The sequence below is a fragment of the Oncorhynchus masou genome, chromosome 24 (assembly GCF_036934945.1).
Source record: "Oncorhynchus masou masou isolate Uvic2021 chromosome 24, UVic_Omas_1.1, whole genome shotgun sequence".
NCBI classification, from domain to species: domain Eukaryota; kingdom Metazoa; phylum Chordata; class Actinopteri; order Salmoniformes; family Salmonidae; genus Oncorhynchus; species Oncorhynchus masou.
In genome coordinates, this window is record NC_088235.1 from 75549188 (window position 1) to 75561970 (window position 12783).

Sequence of the window (12783 nt, forward strand, 5' to 3'; positions counted from 1 at the left end):
CATAATTCACCAGAGACCTGGACTAAGAAGGCCTCAAGCCATGGTAAGTGTTATGTGCCCTTTTAGTTGTGTGTTTGTTTACACATGTAAAGTGTAACCATTTTTTTGTAAATAGATAACATATTCCAGTCCTGGCTGCCTCATGTTAATTCTATATTATTGTCAGCAAAAGTCTCAGCGGAGGACATGGACCTTCCCGGAACAGGTGACCATATTGCAGCTAAAGGCGGGGGCGAATACTGCCTTAAATAGAGCTTAACCCTGGGGCATCTGACCCTAAAACAGTGTTTCCCAACCCTCTCCACTGGCCCCCCCAGAAGTTTCACATTTTTGTTTTAACCCTAAATTGCCATACCTGATTTAATTAGTCAAAGGCTTGATGATTAGTTAACTAATTGAACCATGTGTGCCAGTTAAGTGTTAAAACGAAAATTTGACATGTCTGGAGAGGCCGAGGAGAGGTTTGGGAAACCCTGCCCCAAAAGAACCCCAAGGGAGATGCCAAGAGTGAAATCTCCCTCGGGGGATTTCTTAATAGACTTATCATGGCTAGGATCGTTACACTACTCCATCAGTTCAGAAAACACAACCTCTGCTTCTCTATCACAAATCCCTCACGCCTGAACAGGACATGCTTTTGACCATCATACACTGTCCTACTTCTGCTCATCAGAGTAGCGAATGGTAGGAGGGGGTGTTAACCTGAGGTAGGCATGAAGCCAGGTCACTTGACCCTGAGGAAATCACACTACACACAACAACCCCCAAAAGAGTAAGGGCCTCATCAACTGTCGTTCAACTGTCAGGCAGCATGACTACCTTGTTAGGACATTTATAACTACTACTAAATGCTGTTGCAATATACTGACCAATTTTTTGCTGGCTCACTGGTTTTCATTTCAGTACAAAGTAGTGCTATAAAACTTTAAAATCCTCAGACCGATTGACTGTAACCTAAGCCTCTGTCTTGCAGGCATGAACTCTTAGGTTGCATGTATTGAAAATAGATTCAAAATGTTATATTACTCTCAAAATAAGAAGAACCACTGCTAATGTACATTAAAACCACATAGTTATGCACAAGTAATATAATGACATATCTAATATAATGATGTACAGGACATGTATATCATAATTTCATGACATACAGTGCCTTGCGAAAGTATTCGGCCCCCTTAAACTTTGCGACCTTTTACCACATTTCAGGCTTCAAACATAAAGATATAAAACTGTATTTTTTTGTGAAGAATCAACAACAAGTGGGACACAATCATGAAGTGGAACAACATTTATTGGATATTTCAAACTTTTTTAACAAATCAAAAACTGAAAAATTGCGCGTGCAAAAATATTCAGCCCCCTTAAGTTAATATTTGTAGCGCCACCTTTTGCTGAGATTTCAGCTGTAAGTCGCTTGGGGTATGTCTCTATCAGTTTTGCACATCGAGAGACTGAAATTTTTTCCCAATCCTCCTTGCAAAACAGCTCGAGCTCAGTGAGGTTGGATGGAGAGCATTTGTGAACAGCAGTTTTCAGTTCTTTCCACAGATTCTCGATTGGATTCAGGTCTGGACTTTGACTTGGCCATTCTAACACCTGGATATGTTTATTTTTGAACCATTCCATTGTAGATTTTGCTTTATGTTTTGGATCATTGTCTTGTTGGAAGACAAATCTCCATCCCAGTCTCAGGTCTTTTGCAGACTCCATCAGGTTTTCTTCCAGAATGGTCCTGTATTTGGCTCCATCCATCTTCCCATCAATTTGAACCATCTTCCCTGTCCCTGCTGAAGAAAAGCAGGCCCAAACCATGATGCTGCCACCACCATGTTTGACAGTGGAGATAGTGTGTTCAGGGTGATGAGCTGTGTTGCTTTTATGCCAAACATAACATTTTGCATTGTTGCCAAAAAGTTCAATTTTGGTTTCATCTGACCAGAGCACCTTCTTCCACATGTTTGGTGTGTCTCCCAGGTGGCTTGTGGCAAACTTTAAACAACACTTTTTATGGATATCTTTAAGAAATGTCTTTCTTCTTGCCACTCTTCCATAATGGCCAGATTTGTGCAATATACGACTGATTGTTGTCCTATGGACAGAGTCTCTCACCTCAGCTGTAGATCTCTGAAGTTCATCCAGAGTGATCATGGGCCTCTTGGCTGCATCTCTGATCAGTCTTCTCCTTGTATGAGCTGAAAGTTTAGAGGGACGGCCAGGTCTTGGTAGATTTGCAGTGGTCTGATACTCCTTCCATTTCAATATTATCGCTTGCACAGTGCTCCTTGGGATGTTTAAAGCTTGGGAAATCTTTTTGTATCCAAATCCGGCGTTAAAATTCTTCACAACAGTATCTCGGACCTGCCTGGTGTGTTCCTTGTTCTTCATGATGCTCTCTGCGCTTTTAACGGACCTCTGAGACTATCACAGTGCAGGTGCATTTATACGGAGACTTGATTACACACAGGTGGATTGTATTTATCATCATTAATCATTTAGGTCAACATTGGATCATTCAGAGATCCTCACTGAACTTCTGGAGAGAGTTTGCTGCACTGAAAGTAAAGGGGCAGCACGAGCTGAGGTGTTAGGTCCTCCCCTGCTGGCAGACACGAGGTGATCAGGGGGCCTGCTTCCTTCCACAGGTCCCTGGCGGCTCTGCACTCCCAGAGCATGTGCCTCACCGACTCTTCTTGGCCGCAGCTTGGTCGGGGGCACGCGGATATCCTCGCCATGCCCCGTGAGTGCATAACGGCCCTGACCGGGAGGATCTCGTGGGCGACCATCCAGGACAGGTCCCGAAGCCGATTCAGGAGAGCAGGATGGGCCACGTTGCGCCAAACCGTTGTGGGCTCACCTATAGCGAGCCCGCGCACTGGACATACTGGTTCCCGATCCTGCACAAGAGAGAGAAGAGAGCGGTGTTTTGTTAAAACCGTGACTGTTTCTTTTTCCAGTTTAAAATGTCTTAAAAACTTCTGGAGCTGGACGTAGTGCGGGGGTAGCAGGAAAGAGACTGGGGCTCGCAGGTCGACTGGGATCAGCCTCAGAGTCCTGAGGTAAGATCCCAGCCAGAACCGTGCGAGAGCCTGAGTCTTGTTGTTGACCGGGGAGGTGGCAAGAGTCAGATGTAACGCTGTGTAGCGGCTGCCCAGGAACAAGTAGAGGTCAGGCAAGCCTTTCCCCCCCTTGGACCTGGGCCTCTTGACCACCTCCCTCCTCAGCCTCTCCCACTTGCCTCCCCACAGGAAGTAGAAAAGCATCCGCTCCAGGTCTAAAATACTCCTTCGAGGGGGGATAAAAACAGAACTGATTAATAAAAGCACAGGTAAAATCACAGCTTTAATGATTAAAACCTTGCCCTCAAGAGTCAGCCGTCATAGTCCCCAAAAACCCAGTCTCTGTCTTACTGTCCCCAGGATTCCACTCCAGTTGCCGCTCCCTCCTCCCCCCGGTCAAACTTTACCCCCAGTACCCTTATGTCCGTCCGTTTGACTGTCAGAGGTAGTCTGGTCAAGTCTGGGTCTGCCCATGGTCCGAAGAACTGGGCCTCTGTCTTGTCTCTGTTCAGTCTCGCCCCAGAGGCTCGTCCGTACCAGTCAGTCCTGTCCAGAGTCCTGTCGACGGATAAAAGGTCAGTGCATAAAATGTTGACGTTGTCCATGTAAAAGACGCACTTGACGGTCATCCCCCCACTCCCCGGGATACCCACCCCACTGATCCCTTGGTCCCTTCTCAAGACCTGTGCCAGTGGTTCAATACAGGCCACGAACAGAAGAGGAGATAAAGGACAGCCCTGACGGACGCCGCAGTGTACTCCCACTGCTTTTGACAGATGCCCATTTACAAGGATTTTGCTGGTGATGTCCCCATACAGCAGTCCCACCCAAGCTAAAAACCTGTCAGGGAAACCCATTTTTTGCAGTACCTTAAAGAGGTACTGGTGCGAGACCCGATCAAAGGCTTTTTCAAAATCTAAATTTAGGACTACAAGCCGCATGTTTCTGTCTCTCGCATAACAGATGGCATCTCGGATCAGTATCAGGCTGTCCGTGATCTTCCTTCCGGGCACGGCACAAGTTTGGTCCGGGTGGATCACCTCCCCTAAAACAGAAGACATTCTGTGTTAAAACCTTGGTAAAAAGTTTACAATCAAAGTTTAAAAGGGTAATTGGTCTCCAGTTCTTCAGGGCCGTCCTGTCGTTTTTCTTGTGTAAAAGCGTCACGATCCCCACTCTAAAACTGTCGGGTAGTCTGTCGAGGTGTTCGAAGTCAGTAAAAACAGTCAGAAGTTCGTTGGCTAAAACATCCCAAAAGGTCAGATAAAACTCCAAAGGGAGGCCGTCCTCCCCCGGTGATTTACCCCTCTTAAAATGTTTCAGTCCTTGGTCGATTTCTGTCCTCGTCAGGTCTTTTTTCAGGTCGTCCGTGTTGGGTAGGGTCTTGTCGATGTATGTTAAAAGGTCCCCCATTGTTTCCTCGCACACATCTTTTACCCCAAACAGTTCCCCATAAAAGTCCTCGACCACTTCCTTTATTCCCTCTGTGTCTGTTTTTAAAACCCCGTCCTTGTTTCTCAATCCTGTCATAATCCTACCCTTACTAACTATTTTCTTAAAAAAGTACCTAGTGCACTTCTCCCCTCTTCTAATTCCCTTTCCTTGCTTCTTAAAATAACCCCCTTGCTTCTCTGTTCTGCTAAAAGTGCCATTTCCTTTTTTACTTCTTTGATTTCTTGATTAAAATCAAAGCCCTGTTGGCATAGGTTAAAATACCTTTCCAGACGCTTTTGCAGTCCCACCATGCGTCTATCTTTTTCTTTGCTTTTTTCCTTTCCTATCTCTCTAAAGAAAGTCCTCGTCCTTCCCTTCACCATTTCCCACCACTGTGCTCGTGTGTCAAAAAAGTCCTGTAGCGTCTGCCACTGGCTAAACTGCTCTCTGTACTGACTAACTACTCTATCATCTTCTAGTAGGGAACAGTTCAGTTTCCAGGGCCCTCTTCCCACAGTCACACCCGAAGATAGTGAAAGGGTGCACGTCAGCATTACATGATCTGAGAAGAAAGCAGGGGTTATTCTAGCATCAGTTGGGGGACAGTCCCGGGTAAACAGATAATCAATGCGAGAGGCTCTGGTGCCATCACCACTGGTCCAGGTGAAGCCCTCCTCTCTTGGATGCAGGGTTTTAAAGCAGTCAGTCAGTTTAAAATCCCTGCACAGCCCTTGCAATAAAACGCTTGACCTGTCTACCTTAAAATCCCCTCCTGCCCCTCTCCTGTCTGCTCTACTTAAAACACAATTAAAATCCCCACCCACCACTAGAGGATCCCTCCCCAGCATGTGGGACTGCAGGTCCTCTAAAAGTGTGCACCGGTCATGTTTATCGTTAAAACCATACACATTTAGCACGTTAAAATCCCTCCCCATAAAAGTACAATTGGCTAAAAGAGCACGCCCACCTACCACCACCGTGCTCCCCTTCACCACCACCTGTGGGGTCTTGATTAAAATAGCAACACCGTCGTTCTTGTTAAAATTGGAACCACTCCAAATGGAGGGCCCATGCTGCCACTTATCCTCCCATTTCCTGTAAGAGGATAAAAAGGGTAGACCACACTCCTGTAATAAAAACACATCTGAGTTAAACCTTTCTAAAAAGGATAAAACCGACTGTGCTCTTGTTACTGTCTTTATGCTCCTCACATTTATGGTGGTGATTTTAAAAGCCATAAAAGGGGTGAGTAAAAACAGTGCTAAAAGAAAAGGCATTGAACAGTTAAAGGGGGTTAAATGTCAGGGGCTTTCTCTCTCTCCCTCCGGGGTAAAGGGGTTTGGAAGGGAGAGGAGGTTAAAACCGGACTTAAAAAGGAGACTTGGTTGGGGGAGTTGGAGGGGAAGGTTCTGGGTTCTTCCTCCCCCTGAGAGCTCTCCCACTCCACCTTTCCCTTTTTCTCCTCACCCTGTTCGGGGTCAGAGAGCTCCTCAGCATTTCTTTTACGTGGGGGGAGGTGTTCCTCCAGAATCTCCCCCTCCTCCCCCGTACCTTCTGACACCGTCTCCATGGTGCTTTCCGACACCGACCCTATATTGTCTGACCCGCTTGGGGAGCTTTCACTGAAAATCTCTCCGGAGCCGTCTTTCTCGGCACTTTCTCCTTCAGGGGTCACATTAGTTTGGGGCAGGGGGGTTGGGGTGGGGAGGGTTTTGTCCTCTCCTCCCACTTCTTCCACCACTGCACCTTCCGCGCCCTCCACTACAGCCACCACCACCGGCTCCACAACTGTCTCCTCCACCACCACTACCGACTCCACTACTGCCTCCTCCTCCACCACCACCGCTACCGACTCCCCTACTACCTCCTCCTCCACTACCACCGGCTCCTCCACTACCACCTCGGCAACTGCCGTTCCAGCCCTCTGGCGCTCGTACGCCCGGTCCGCGGCCGCCCACTCCCTCCTTCCAGCCTTGGCCCTGTTGGCCCAGGAGGAGGGGCAGTCGCGGATGAGGTGGGACCGCTCGCCACAGAGGTTGCATGACCTTCCGTTCGTGCACTCCTCGTAGCGGTGGCCCACCTCCCGGCACTTCATGCACACAACCTTTTGACAGGCGTCTGCAAGGTGGCCATGTTCACCACACTTACGGCACAGCTTGGGCTGGTCCTGGTAGTGAACATGGCCCCTGTTCTCTCCGAGGACTATGGTGGATGGGATGGCTTTCAACCCACCATAGCCCCCAGGGTCCTCCCTTTGCTGGACAGTGACCCTCCAGGCCCCTGTCCAGATTCCATCGAGGTCTTTCACCTGGATCAGGGGACCCTTCACGTTGCAGTACCTGTCCAGCCATACTGCAACGTCCTCCGGCTGTACAGTCTCATTGTACATACGGATAATAACGGTTTTAATGCTATTATCTGTCAGCTTGGTCACCTCAAACATCGCTGTGAGGGACCCCTGGGTGTTCAGGGCGTTCTGGAGTTTCCCCCAGAACTCCCTCAGGAAGCTGGCGTTGGCAAAACTGACATCGAAGCCCTTCCTATAGGGGAGGGCTAAGATGCAGTTTACCTGCGCGGGATGAAAGCCGAGCTCTTTCTGGAGGAATTTTCTGGAGAAATCCAATCGGGATAACTCCATTATTTTTCCTCCCTTCTCCTTTAAAAGGAGGCGCACTGCATGGGTCCTCCTCATGCCAGCCTGTGCTGCTGACATTATGGAGGCCCACTCCCTTTACAGCCCAACACCAGTGAGAGGGGGGGGAGGGAGGGGAAAGGGAGAGGGGAGGGGGTGTAAAACAACCGAGGAACTAGCAGGCTCAGCTAGGCTGTGCTAAACAGGGCCTACCAGTACCACGGGGACACACAACAAACTATCTAGCACAGCACCAAACTAATCTTATCAACAAAGGGAAGAGACACAAGGAGGGTTTTTTTTTGGGGGGGGGGGTAATTTTCCTCGAAGGGGAAGGACAAAAAATAAACAGAACACGAACCAAACAAAAATGAGGGGGGGGGGGAACTAGCAAACAAATCAACTTAGGTAAAGGGAAATAAGGGGATAACAAAAAGGGACACTGACCAACAAAACACCTGCCAAACTTAAGGGCCGAGAGAGCTAGCAAGCCTCACCAGCAGGCCAGGCTACGCTAGCCAGCTAGCAAGCCTCACCAGCAGGCCAGGCTACGCTAGCCAGCTAGCAAGCCTCACCAGCAGGCCAGGCTACGCTAGCCAGCCAGCAAGCCGGCCAGCAAGGGTCCCAGTTGACAACACAAAACAGCAAGGAACAGAGATAAAAGGCAATTTTAGGGGGTAAACTAACAGGTACAAGGTGGAAGGGGACAAGGAAAGTACGGTCAGACAAACACACAACAATGCAATGCCTGCCACGCCTAAAGGGCCAGGAGGCTAGCAGTCCAAACAGCTAGAAAGCCCCTCCGGCGAGCAGGCAACACAAGCTCAAAAACAGTAGGGATAATTGGAGGGGGGAGGGTAGGATACAAGGGGGGAGGAGAGGTACAAGACAGGACAAACAAGGGGGAAACTGAGAATTAAATAAAATAAAGGAGAAGACCAGAGGGCCTTTTACTCACCCTACAGGTGCTGGTGCACCTGTAGTCCACCACCAGAACCACCACCTAACCCAGGACAGAAAACAATAGTGAAACAAAACAACAGAAATGACTTTTAACAAAGTAAATAGCACTGTCTCCGGGCGCCCTCCGGCCTGCTGATCGCTTCTCTGATCATGCGCAGTACACTTGATCTTAGCCAAAAGGCCGAGCTGGACTCTGGACAGGACTGACTGGTACGGACGAGCCTCTGGGGCGAGACTGAACAGAGACAAGACAGAGGCCCAGTTCTTCGGACCATGGGCAGACCCAGACTTGACCAGAAGACCTTCAAACTGGGCGGAGTTACTACCTTGCATGTCTAAGATAAACACTCCTTCCCTGTTGTTAGGCAGAAACACAATATGTTCCGTTTCCTGGTATTGTCATGGCCTACCTAAGTCTAGGACCCTCATGGGGGTGGAAGTGTTTGTGTATGGGATAGGACTGTAGTCAGATGGTTTTCGGGGTGGGCCCCTATGGCCCCTTCCCAGCAATGTCTTCTCTCTTCAACTGTTAACCTTATCTCGAGTTGAGTTTCACATCCCTCCTTGTCCTAGTTCCACAGCAACTGGCCGGCCTTATCAGGAAGTAAAACCAAACTGCTACCCTTTGCTTCCTTCCTTAGAAATATTCATATTCAGCAATAACACGTTTGAACAGAATATGAACTTTCTGACCCTCCCATAGTCTCACTCAGTAACTTTCCATACCCAAAGTTCCTATTCACCCTTCATTGACCCCAACATATACAGTTGAAGTGGGAAGCGTACATACACTTAGGTTGGAGTCATTAAAACTTGTTTTTCAACCACTCCACAAATTTCTTTTTAACAAACAAATAGTTTTGGCAAGTCGGTTAGAACATCTACTTCTAATTTTTTCAATAAACTATCAAAATAAAGAAAGTCGCACATTCTATGTATAATCTCCCAGCAATTAAATAGGTATTTACAAGTAATTTGTCCAACAATTGTTTACAGACAGATTATTTCACTTATAACTCACTGTATCACAATTCCAGTGGGTCAGAAGTTTACATACACTAAGTTGACTGTGCCTTTAAACAGCTTGGAAAATTCCAGAAAATGAAGTCATGGCTTTAGAAGCTTCTGATAGGCTAATTGACATAATTTGAGTCAATTGGAGGTGTACCTGTGGATGTATTTCAAGGCCGACCTTCAAACTCAGTGCCTCTTTGCTTGACATCATGGGAAAAAATTTAAAAATCAACCAAGACCTCAGAAAAAATTGTAGACCTCCACAAGTCTGGTTCATCATTAAGAGCAATTTCCAAACACCTGAATGTACCACATTCTTCTGTACAAACAATAGTGTGCAAGTATAAACACCATGGGACCACGCAGCCGTCATACCGCTCAGGAAGGAGACGCGGTCTCCTAGAGATGAATGTACTTTGGTACGAAAAGTGCAAATCAATCCCAGAACAACAGCAAAGGACCTTGTGAAGATGCTGGATGAAACTGGTACAAAAGTATATATGTCCACAGTAAAACGAGTCCAATATCGACATAACCTGAAAGGCCGCTCAGCAAGGAAGAAGCCACTGCTCCAAAATCGCCATAAAAAAGCCAGGCTACGGTTTGCAACTGCACATGGGGACACAGATCGTACTTTTTGAAGAAATCTCCTCTGGTCTGATGAAACAAAAATAGAACTGTTTGGCCTTAATGACCATCGTTATGTTTGAAGGAAAAAGGGGAGGCTTGCAAGCCATATAACACCATCCCAACCGTGAAGCACAGGGGTGGCAGCATCATGTTGTGGGGATGCTTTGCTGCAGGAGGGACTGGTGCACTTCACAAAATAGATGGCATCATATGAAGAGGAAAACTATGTGGATATATTGAAGCAACATCTCAAGACATCAGTCAGAAAGTTAAACCTTGGTCGCAAATGGGTCTTCCAAATGGACAATGACCCCAAGCATACTTCCAAAGTTGTGGCAAAATGGCTTAAGGACAACAAAGTAAATATATTGGAGTGATCATCACAAAGCCCTGAACTCAATCCTATAGCAAATTTGTAGGCAGAACTGAAAAGGCATGTGCGATCGAAGGAGGCCTACAAACCTGACTCAGTTACACCAGCTCTGTCAGGATTAATGGGGAAGCTTGTGGAAGGCTACCTGAATCGTTTGACCCAAGTTAAACAATCTAAAGGCAATGCTACCAAATACTAATTGAGTGTATGTGAACTTCTGACCCACTGGGAATGTGATGAAAGAAATAAAAGCTGAAATAAATAATTCTCTCTGCTATTATTCTGACATGTCACATTCTTAAAATAAAGTAGTGATCCTAACTGACGTAAGACAGTGAATTCTTACTAGGATTAAATGTCAGGAATTGTGAAAAAACTGAGTTTAAATGTATTTGGCTAAGGTGTATGTAAACTTCCGACTTCAACTGTACATTTCGTATACATGTAAAGTAATCAATACATTCTAATATGATGACAGGAATAAGTATATTTCAAGCCAGAATCCAATAGGCAGAAAAGTGAATGTTTCTGTCTCTCAACCTCAGAATTGCGTTGATGTCAGTGGAGTCATGTTTGTATCTTGCTCTATGTTTGACAGCCACACTTCAGGATAGTCAGACAGGGCAGACACGGCATCTTCAGAAGAAGACTGAGGGGCTCGACAGTGTGAGACAGAGAAAACACTACCTCTACCGTTGGACAGGTAAGCCCCAACAACAATATGACCTCAAACACATTATTAATCCAGCAATAAAACTGATTTGTGAAAGAAATTGCATTAGTCATGCACATCAGACCATGTTGATGATCAAATGTAGGCATGACCTATGTTATCAAGTGATCTAATGCAAAACATTTCATTCAACTGAGAAATTATGTGACCATAAACAACAGATCAACTTGTGAGCCACAACTGTGCATGCCTTGTGTAATGTTATAACTGCATGACAAATGCTTTCTAACTGAGTTAATTGATTTGTACTTTCTTTGTTTGTGCCTCTATAGTAGCTCTATAACTTTTAGTAATGTAATATATCTGATTTATTATTTATTTACTAGGCAAGTCAGTTAATTAAGAACAAATTCTTATTTACAATGACGGCCTACCCCGGCCAAACCCAAACCCAAACCCGGACGATGCTGGGCCAATTGTGTGCCGCCCTATGGGATTCTCAATCACTGCCGGTTGTGATACAGCCTGGAATCTAACCAGGGTCTGTAGTGAAACCTCAAGCACTGAGATGCAGTTCCTTAGACCGCTACGCCGCTCGGGAGCCCCCAGTCCGTCTAATCACCCCTTTTTATTCAGAAAGCAACAAGAGGAGGCATCAGATTTGGATAAAAATGGTTGAGGACAAGGCCTTGACAACTGCCATTGTTCAACTTCACGAGCAGCAGGCAAAGTTTAGGCTCCCCACAGTGGATGAGCTGCTCAATACGGCCAACTTTGTGTGGTCATGGGAGAGACTTGGCAACAGTAAGTGTATGATTGCAGAAGGTTTCTATTGTGATTGAATGTTTACCTTCACCGTAGGCTGCAATCATCGCTGTTCCGTTATATACCTCTGTGAGCTTACATCTCACAGGCAACAGCCATCTTGCCATTAAAAAGGCATTTTTTTACAGACTGATGTTGGTGAACAGACTGCAAGAGGAAGAGAGGATCCTGGTGCAGGAGATGAAGAGGCACTGGGGAAGCCTACAAAGAGCAGGTAGAACTCTGGCGGCACTGTCTCTACAGCTGCAAGGTCAGAGTAAATTGAATTTTATACTATTTTTGGACTGAACTTTTTGTCTTGCTATACAAATACCTTCCACACTTTTATTTTGTGTAATGGAATTGTAAATAATTTAGTGCTTTAAATGTGACTTTTAGGCAATGCAGTGGAGTTGTCAGAGGGAAGGAGGAATAGCCTTCTCTGCCACCTGAAGAGAAGATTGAGTGATTGAGTGTCTCATTTCAACCGCATTTGTTTCCATGTTTCCTCTACTCACCTCCTCTCCTCCGTTTCTTCCGGTCCTAGACTATGGCGACGTCATCAGCACAAGACTGTTGTTTGAGGACCTCTTTACTGAGGAATGTGGTTGTTCTTTGTGATAGTTTTTTTCCTTGGGGTATTTTTATTTTTTTAAATGTACTTAACAGTATAAAAAAACAGTTAACAAATTATTATTTACAATGACGGCGTACCCTGGCCAAACCCTCCCTTAACCCGGACGACGCTGGGCCAATTGTGCGCCCAGGATCGAAACAGGTTCTGTAGTGACGCCTTAGACCGCTGCCTCATTATAATGCCGTGATTGGGATTTTGGTGTAATTGTGAGTTGCAAGAGTCCTTGGTCCCAATAGGACTGCTAAAATACACAAATAATGGTCTTAATGTTGGAAGATTAGCGTAAATATAATTATAATAGGGACAATAGTGTTGGCAATAGTGTTAAATCTCAGACATGACATCTTCCGCATATGACAAACCTACCGCTCTATACCCTGCACTATTGCCTGTACAAACCCTGGAACTGTGTAATGACATCGAAGTATTGCGGCACGCGTTGGGTTCAAACTCGGCTTGGTCTGCGATCGGCTCCGAAGTGATTTAAATTAGCCTACAAGTCTTTTTTTAATATGATCAACTGTTACTAATGATCATCGGCAACAACCACATGGCCGTTACGGCGTT

At 46.1% G+C, this 12783-nt stretch overlaps 1 long non-coding RNA gene across 2 annotated transcripts; it reads right to left on the bottom strand.

The window, feature by feature from the left end:
• Positions 1 to 2206: 2206 nt before the first annotated feature.
• LOC135512651 (uncharacterized) lies at positions 2207 to 8351 on the bottom strand. 2 transcript variants are annotated; one of them, XR_010451441.1, is made up of 3 exons: positions 8081 to 8351; positions 5458 to 5585; positions 2207 to 2894 (listed from the first exon to the last, which is right to left on the bottom strand). It is a non-coding gene; the product is annotated as an uncharacterized LOC135512651 (long non-coding RNA). The 2 variants fall into 2 exon arrangements; XR_010451442.1 differs by having other exon boundaries at positions 5462 to 5585; positions 8081 to 8349.
• Between the last annotated feature and the right edge of the window lie 4432 nt (positions 8352 to 12783).